The sequence below is a fragment of the Mercenaria mercenaria genome, chromosome 5, assembly GCF_021730395.1.
Source record: "Mercenaria mercenaria strain notata chromosome 5, MADL_Memer_1, whole genome shotgun sequence".
NCBI classification, from domain to species: Eukaryota; Metazoa; Mollusca; class Bivalvia; order Venerida; family Veneridae; genus Mercenaria; species Mercenaria mercenaria.
The window spans coordinates 74302175-74308305 of NC_069365.1; the positions used below are offsets into that span (position 1 = coordinate 74302175).

Sequence of the window (6131 nt, forward strand, 5' to 3'; positions counted from 1 at the left end):
CAGAATGATTGGCATGATTTTGCATATACAAATGTATTGAGCAAACTGCAAAGATAAACAAAACAAATGAAGATGTTGATGTCCTAAGAGCAACAATGTTCAGTCTGCTATTTTCTGCTTCACTGATTCGAGCATTTCTGAAAATTGACAAAACAATGTTTTAATGGGTATCATATTCCAAGAAAGACCATATGTTACCTTTAATGCCAATATGTGACTGACTTTGGATAAGGTCTTGCACCCTTTAAAGTAAGCACGTCAGCCTCAAAATATGACTGCACGATGTATCGTGGGCTGAGCGCGAAACTGTTGTAACTGTATATAAAAAAAGAACAAGATACAATAGTTTCGCGCTCAGCCCTCGGTATCTAAAGATGATAAACAACTGAAAATTTGAACTTTGAGCTTGCTTTTGACATGCCGTCACTTTGAGACAAACATTTTTGCAAGATGAAGAAAGAGTGCTCCCTGTCAGTCACTGACCTGTCTTGACCCCAGAATGACATTGACCTTTGATATATGTCTTGCTTGTCATATTCTATGAAGCAGAACTTACTGTCTTAACCTCTGTCATGCTAGGCACGTTTTGTTTTGCCTTTGCGACCAGTGCAGATCATGATCTGCACTGTTCGCCATTCAGTCAGTATATATCTCTTTTGTATGCACCCCTTTTAACAGTTAATGGTACTGTCCAAATTGAAAGATGGACAAGTCCATTATAGAAATTTAGCAGGGTAAGGGTTAAGAAAGATTGCACCAAGCCTGTCGCATGCTAGACAAAATCATGACTTTTAACACCAAGGTGTACCTTGACCTTTTAGACAGTAGCATGTAGACTGCGTGTGACATTCCGTCTCATTGAAGCAAGCCTTTCTTCCAAATGAAAAAAACTGCTCGTGCATGTCAACGTTAAGGTCTATATACGCTCTGAAAATATTCCAAGTGTAACATTTCCCTTTGAGACCTGGGACTTGCGCGTAATCCTCCGTCTCCTTTCTCGTTTAATCCTTCAGTGTATACTACCAGAACCAGAGGCACACATGTCTGCCATATAAAATAAATAAAGATTACTTCATGCATGTCAAACGTATGACCTCTAGGTGCCCTGACATGGCCTATGATCTCTATGTGCAACCTTGACCTTTGAGATAATGACATTAATCTTGTGCGCGACAATTCGTCACATCGAGCCAAACAAATCTGCCAAATGTGGAAAAGCTCCATTCAGTCAAAGGTCTGACTTCCAGTCGAAATCGCCCGGATGCACTTACGCACGCGAATTCTTTTGGAGTGTTTTATTGCTCCACCAGATGATATAAGTAATGGAGCGTAAAAAGTGTTAATGTATATCATAGTCTAGAAAAGATCAAGCATGCCCTTTGATGCCCTTCTGTGACCTTGACTTTTGAGATAAAATTATTAGAAATAGTGAAGGTCTGCATGATTAAATGCATGCCGATAGTAAGTTATACGCCGGCAGCCGCTCGCTGCATGCATGGTAAAAGTATTTGCACGCCGTTGCTCGCTGTTGAGATGTTAAGGTGATATCATGTTTTGAATTTCCGATGAATGACAAAAATTATTCAGTTCTTTCCAAAAATCGTTATGTTATGATTCAACCAAATAGTTTCCTAATTTCCCACCAGAAAGGAACAATTCTTATACCTTAATATTGAGGTTTTGACAATAAACGAAAACAACAGAAATTCTTACGTGACTTCAGCGAGCTCAAGAAAGCAATTTCAAGCACAAATATTGATGTGGAATGTAAAGTAAGTTACACACTACAATGTCCGACCAAGATACTTACAAAAGCAATACATATGCAGAATGAGAGATAAAAATAATTTTGACAGGTCGTGAAAACTAATGACAAATTTTGAAAGGTGCATGAAGACTCATGACCTAATTAGAGGTTTGCTGTTTGCTCTACTTTCAAGTTCGATTTTCTTAAAATGATTCTCTTATATTGTAGCCTACAGCTGATAAATTAAAACAATAAAAGAAAATATATTGTTACCTTACTATCGTTTTGTCTATCCAAATCACGTAAGAATTTCTATTGTTTCAGATATTTGTCACTTATTAGTGTAACTCACAGTGTTGCAATCATACAAAACACATCCCTTATTTTCACATAAATATTGACGATTTATCTAATGAGCACATGTATTGGAAAACCAATTTTAATACCAGTTGTGTACTGCAATAATGTTAAAATATCTCAACCTTGACATGTCCTTAAGTAAGTTTCCTTCATCGCATGTTAAGCGATCATGTGTTACTGCACGACCTCTTCGTGGATACAGATTAAATGGCCTACATTTGTGCAGTAGTGTGCACTATGTTGTTCAAGTGAACGATTAACATTCGAATATTTAGAACTTAATATTTCAGTACATTTATTTATATTTCTAACACCGAGCGGTTGGGGCAAAACGAACAGACTCCTGATTGAATAAATGTTTACATTAACCGAACGTGCATGATGCATCAAGAAAATGGCGAATGACAACAATAACAAACACGTTAATATAGGAAAATCTTTGTTTTACTTGTTTCTAGTGTATAAATGAAAAAGAAAACCAGGTCATTTTCTACATAAATGAAAGATAAAGATTAGTCACGAAATTAGTAAGCTAGTTCTCTTTCTTTTGTATCGATTTTCAAGAAGATTACGAAAAACATTATCATGATAGATAGTTAGTGAGGACTAGCGTTGTTCAAATGGCTTCAAAAACTTTGTATTTCTCGTGATATTAAAAGAACGTTATTGCGCGTGTGTCTTTCCTTTCTGGTAAATGTTATGCCAACACTTTCTTGACCACGCTTTGTCTTTTATACGTTTTCAGTAAAGAGAAAACATATACGCGATTTCAATGATACGAATGTCTGTAGGGAAAAATAACAGAAAACCTGCTAAAACTTTGGAAAACGTGAAACAAACATATTCGTCTGAGGTGTTTTCAAAAGCGTGCTCTACGTAACATCTAGTAATTAGTTAATTAGTTCTCTTCTTTTCCCGTATTATTCTTGTAGACGATAACGAAATACATTGTCTCCAAAGATATTCGCCAAAGATTGACCTTCGATGCGTTTTTTCCATAAATACTGGAACAATTATTGCTGTTTTACTATTTATTCACTACCAGTTAGTGATATCTTTAATTCATTTACGGATTCACTTTGCGATATCATTTAAGGACATAACAAATGTGTTATCTTAATTAGAATATAGTGTATTCCATGATGTTACTAGTTATACTTCAAGATATCATTAAATCTATGTTGTGATATCCAAAACTGATTTAAAGATATTTTAAAATGGTTTGCGGATATCACATAATGGAATATTGGATATCTCTAAATATGAATATGTTTTTCATGTCCTTAATTCGATTTAATGATATCCTACATTCATTTAAGTATATCACAAAATACATCTAATGGTATCAATATATCATTTAAGGATATCTCAAAATATGTTTGATTTTATGATATCTGAAATTTTAAATAAAAACAAATTTGTGATATCGATCAATGAATTAAGGATATCAGTAGTTGGATATCAGTAGTTAGAGGTTTAAGGCTATTAAAACAGTTTGATCTCATTTGACCTTTAGCCCTTGGTCAAAAGTGACCAATGCCGGCCAATTAAAAAAAACACAGGTTTTTACAAAGTACTATGAAAACCTCTGGTTTAACAAAGTGAAGAAAACGTATATTTTAATTAAAATATATTTTATTAAAAAACCCGGAAGAAAACTTTAAACTCCACACAGAAAAACAATTTACAATAGTTTATGACGCACGGTGTATTAGTGTAAACAGATTAGATTTACAACGCTAGCTTTATGAATGAAGTATAGTAAATATTATTCCCACGCACATTGTATGAAATTGAGTCATGATTCAATATTGGTTTTACAATGAATTATTTATATTTCTTTACTAGCTGACATTCAACTGTTGTGAAGCAACGTGTAAACAAATGTAACGTATTTCGCAACACAAACCTAACTGATTAATAACACTAGAACTTTCTTTGCTAGTATAAAAAGCCGCATAGAAGCAAATAACTTTATACTGCTAACTTATAATACATACAACGATAGATCTGAAAGAAGGACAATTTAAACGATTACAATGTAAGTTTTTTTCTCTCACTAACTTCAGAAATATTTTGTGTTTTTTAGAGATAAATTTTATTTTTACCTGCTTATACTTATGTAATTCTTTAGATTGTTTTTCTTTTTAGGGATAAAACAACAACAACAGACCTTTTGAGAGATTTGACGCAATTAACAGCTTATTTAAAAGATAATTACAAAGAAGATCCAGTATGTCAAGAATGGGCTACAACATTTGATTCAAAGTATTACATGAAATTGGTTAATGCATGTTAACCAACAAAGCAGCAAACAAGGAGTACTTTAAAAGAAAAACTTAAAGAAGAAATTACGAAATCATTTGGATAAGGAGAAGTTCCAGAAAAGTTTGCAGTGGACACATCAAATCATGATAAATGTATTGAAAGCATTAAAAATTTAGATCAGCAGATATGCAGGAACAAACGGCATATAGTTTTTTGTACACATAAAATTGGATTTATAATTAAAACAATACAATTAACTTGCCCAAAGGATTGTGATCTAGGACTTTATTTTCATATCAAAGGTATATATATATATATATGTGTGTGTGTGTGTGTTTGTGGAGTGCACGTCTGCGTGCTGTAGGTTTCGTTTTGGGGAGGCTGCGATTTTGGTACGTGGCATTCCCTGTTTGATATTTGTCTGTTTTTTTTACACAGATTCCTACTGTCGAAACCTGATTTTAGTTTATGAATTAATTGAGAAACATAAAAATTTATTGAAGTGTGCTTTAAATATTGGAACTTAAAGTAAAAACAGGAAATTAATTGAAGAAATATGTACAGATCTAGTTCAATTGGTAACAAAATCAGCTTTTAACAGTAGGAATCTATGTAAGGATTCCATGTATAATGTTCACGTTTATTTATAGTAACGTTTACAGTGTAAACGCACGTCACTTCCGTGTACAATGTTCAAGTTTATTTTTAACATTAGTGGAATTTCTATGTATTTGTACTTTTATTTATAGTAACGTTTACGGTGTAAACGCACGTCACTTCCGTGTACAATGTTCAAGTTAATTTTTTGCATTAGTGGAATTTTTACGTTTATTTATAGTAACGTTTACAGAGTAAACGCACGTCACTTCCGTGTACAATGTTCAAGTTTATTGGAATTTCTATGTATTTTTAGATTACATGTTGCATTGAGATATAAAATAATTCACAATTGTTTGTTCATTATGTTTTACATTATTAATTTTTAGTATTTTATACAATAAATCATAAATGTGTATACCATCTTGTAACATTTTTATGAAAAATAAACAATAATAACCACACAGTACACTTATATTGATATTGTATGTTGTTATACTTTACACCCGGAATATAACTAATTACTTCTTTTGGTGGAGGAAGTCCGAACGGGTCAAAGTACAAAGTACTATGAAGAAAACCCTTGGTTTGATCAAAGTATATTTTACCAATATAACATACCCAATGTGTTCCAGACCCAACAGAGTTATCTAAATTGATTATTCCACATTCGACCTTTGATCCTTTTGTTTCTGGTAAATTATTTCTGCTAAATACACCCCTAAAGTTTTTAATTGTTTTACCCATTGTTCAATTTCAAAGTTAGAAATAGGTTTGTTTATAAATTTTACTTTTTTTTTTTCAATATGAATTCGTCTGTAAGGCCTTCGTTGAGAGTCAATTTGTATCCCTTTACCACTTAATAGGGATATAATCAAAGGTATTCCTAGACTAGCCGCAAGCATACCTAGAAACCCACCGTCTTGTTTTTGTTTTTGTGTTCATTTAATTACTCCAGATCCCACTAATTGTTTTCTTTGATTAGGTGTAAGATAGGGTGATATCATATTTCTCTTATTATTAGCTACCGAAATCATACCATTTCCAAGTATTTTACTAACACCAGTACTGGCAAGACCAGAAAGAGCACCAACGCCTAACGGCCCTAATATTTTTGCAGCTATTTTTGCAGCTACCGGAAGTACTGTTCGGCCTAACA

The 6131-nt window shown here is 33.1% G+C and overlaps 1 long non-coding RNA gene across 1 annotated transcript; it reads left to right on the plus strand.

Moving 5' to 3' along the window:
* Positions 1-3967: 3967 nt before the first annotated feature.
* Positions 3968-5447, plus strand: LOC128557147 (uncharacterized). Its single transcript, XR_008371064.1, has 2 exons — positions 3968-4148; positions 4259-5447. It is a non-coding gene; the product is annotated as an uncharacterized LOC128557147 (long non-coding RNA).
* The last annotated feature ends 684 nt before the right edge of the window (positions 5448-6131 follow it).